At 40.2% G+C, this 3,040-nt stretch overlaps 1 non-coding gene across 1 annotated transcript; it reads right to left on the minus strand.

Annotated features, from left to right (window-relative positions):
- Positions 1-2,142: 2,142 nt before the first annotated feature.
- On the minus strand, positions 2,143-2,248 carry LOC144457284 (U6 spliceosomal RNA). The gene has a single exon (XR_013486602.1). It is a non-coding gene; the product is annotated as a U6 spliceosomal RNA (small nuclear RNA).
- Between the last annotated feature and the right edge of the window lie 792 nt (positions 2,249-3,040).

Raw genomic sequence — 3,040 nt, forward strand, 5'->3', positions numbered from 1 at the left:
TACAAAGAATTTAAATTTTACTGGAGAAATACAAGATGTCATAATAAATGTAGAGTGTATATGAATTAATTTTAAGAGGAAGAGAGTGCTACTATGGTCTTGTTAACACTCCACATGTGACGTAGACACATGGCTAGCACATAGGAAAAATAAATATTTGTTCAGGGATGGTATTCACTTGGACTATTAGAGGCAGGTAGTGGCACTGTGGATAGAACACCAGGCCTAGAGTCAGAAAGAGGTGAGTTCAAATCCAGCCTCAGTTACTTACTAGCTGTGTGACCTTGGGCAAGCCACTTAACCCTGTTTGTCTTAGTTTCCTCATCTGTAAAATGAGCTGGAGAAGGAAATGGCAAACCATGCCAGTATCTTTGCCAAGAAAACCCCAAAATGGGGTCATGAAGAGTCAGACATGACTGAAATGATTTGAAAAGCAACAAATTCACTTGGAGTTTTAATACATATTTAGGGTCACATACGAAAAAAATCTAGCTAAGGGGTTTGAATTAGCTCCACATGCAAGATCTGACTTCGCTATCATTGAGCTATTTTTCTAGGTCTGTCCTACAGACCTGCAGCGTCTCTTCTACTCTCTACAATATTTCAAATATCGTTGACAATGATGCCTACCAGTTCTTTCAGCAATCATAGCTACCAACTCTTCCAGTACCCGAGAATGTAATTCATCTGGGCCAAGTGACTGGAATTTATCAAAGACAACTTCTCCTTACTTATCTTAGGTATGAACTACCAATTAGCCATTTTTTTTTTTGTTCTGTCATTTTCCATTCCTCAACCCCACCAGCGCTGGCAAACTGGATCCTGTAATGTATGCAATAATATTATTAATGTATCAACACATTCAACTATGCAAAGAGTTATCTCAAAGGGACTTGGTGTGACTTATAAAGAAAGTACACTTGAAAATATTGACTGTCCACGTGTAGTCTAGAACAACAAAAATGCTATTTTTTCTCTAGCAGATCCTTGCAAACTAGAGCATCCAAGAAGAAGAATACCATGTAGGGAGGCAGAGCCAAGATGGTGGAGAAAAGCCAGGAAGTTGCCTAAGTTCTCCCCATTAAATCAAGCCTCTAAACAGATTCTGGAGCAACAGAACCCACAAAAAGATAGAGTGAAACAATTTTCCAGCATAAGATAACTTAGAAGGACTTCAGGAAAGGTCTGTGTCACTTGGGTAAAAGGGGAGTGCAGCCCAACACAGATGGTGTCTGGGCAAATCCAGTGGGAAGCTGTTAGCTACAGCACAGATCAGCAACTATGTCCCTTGGTCCTGGCTCAGCAAGCTATTGGCACAGCCAACCAGATGTGAAGGCTCTAGCTGCAGTTCAGAAGGCAAATTCCCAGCCCCCAAACCCTGGCACAACAGGCACGTCTAGGCTGGGCCTCCCTAGTTCAGCGGGCAAGCTGCAAGCACCTGAGGCCCCAGCATGGAAAGCCCCCAGCACAAGAAGTTTGGGACTGTTCCCTCTGTGTCCCAGGAACAGAGCTCAACTTTTTAAAGTGAGCTAAAAAATAAAAAGAACCCTGACCATAGAAAGCTACCATGGTGACAGGGAAGATCAAAATGCAAACTCAGAATAGGACAACAATGTCAAAATGCTTATATATGAAGCCTCAAAGGGGAATATGAATTGGTCTCAAGCCCAAAAAGTCCTCTTGGAAGAGCTTAAAAAGAATTTAAAAAATCAAGTAAGAGAGGTAGAAGGAAAATTGGGAGAAGAGCACCATTGTGGAGAATCTCTACAATGAGTCCCAACAAATGCAAGGGTTACCCAAATATAACCCAGATGAGCTCCATGTGTAGAACAGACTTTGGGCTTACTTGCCCAAACCATATCAGCTGTGGCAGGTTGGAGTGGGTTTGAAAATCTTCCTAACGCTGCCTAATAAGACTCCACTATATCATCAAATGAGATAATATTTATAAAGCATTTAACAAAGGACCTGACACATAGTAGGTGTTTAATAAATGCTTATTCCCTTCCTTTCCATTTCCCTGACAGCAGGGTTAACAATCAGCCAGTAGATTCAGTTAATTATTTTTTTTCAGCTTACTCATTTTTAAATTTTTGCTAAATTAAATTTTTAATTTTTAATTAATTTGTTCATTTTGAACATTAAAATATGGAATACTTCATGAATTTGTGTCACCCTCACAGACAGGCTGTGCTAATCTTCTCTTCATTGTTCTAATTTTAATATATGGGCTTCCAAGGTGAATACCAGTTAATTCTTTAGCAAAGACGTTTACTCAAATGACATAGCAATGATAATAGTTATAAAACATTTCCCCTAAAACAAGGGGGTACACTCTCCCACAAATGCAGAGTCCAAGAGCAGATATGAATTTAATTATACAATTTTGAGTTACACATGTAGGGAACATATATGGCTAACGTAACTTGCAATTCCAGAACTGCAGGACTTCGATGTCCTTTCTTACTTTAGAAGACCCTCATGGAGTTCACTAGAGGGCATGGTTTCAGTGATGGATGAATTGTTTCACTGCTCAGTTGAGTTGGCTCCTAGAAAAGCCGTGGCATCTCCACTGGAAAGGCAATTCAGCTGGACTTACTCCTTATGGGATCCAGGGTCTTGTGTGGACTGATAAATCCACTATTGGCCTGGACCAGTCAGGTTTCTTAGTCAATAATTTACTACTGACTAGGCTAGGCCGGTCACTCAGTTGTTGGGCAGCTACTCCCAGGTTGGACTGGGTGGAACACATATGCTGGGTTCTTCTGACGGCACAGGGCTTCACTGGACAGGTTGATCCACGGGACTCCCTGAACTTGCTCTTTAATAGGATGTAGTTGTTGTTTTGTTTTAAAATTTAAATTTATTTTCTATTACATTTTGAATTTCCAGTTATTTCCCTCCCTGCTTCTCAACCCCACAACAGAGAAAGCCAGCATTTGAGGTACATATATATGTAGAAACATATACCAATTTTTTCCTCTGAAAGTGGATAGTTTCCTTCGTAAGTCCTTTGTAATTGATTTAAATGATCGTATTA

This window comes from Phascolarctos cinereus, unplaced genomic scaffold, assembly GCF_003287225.1.
Source record: "Phascolarctos cinereus isolate Bilbo 61053 unplaced genomic scaffold, phaCin_HiC Scaffold_4;HRSCAF=312, whole genome shotgun sequence".
NCBI lineage: Eukaryota > Metazoa > Chordata > Mammalia > Diprotodontia > Phascolarctidae > Phascolarctos > Phascolarctos cinereus.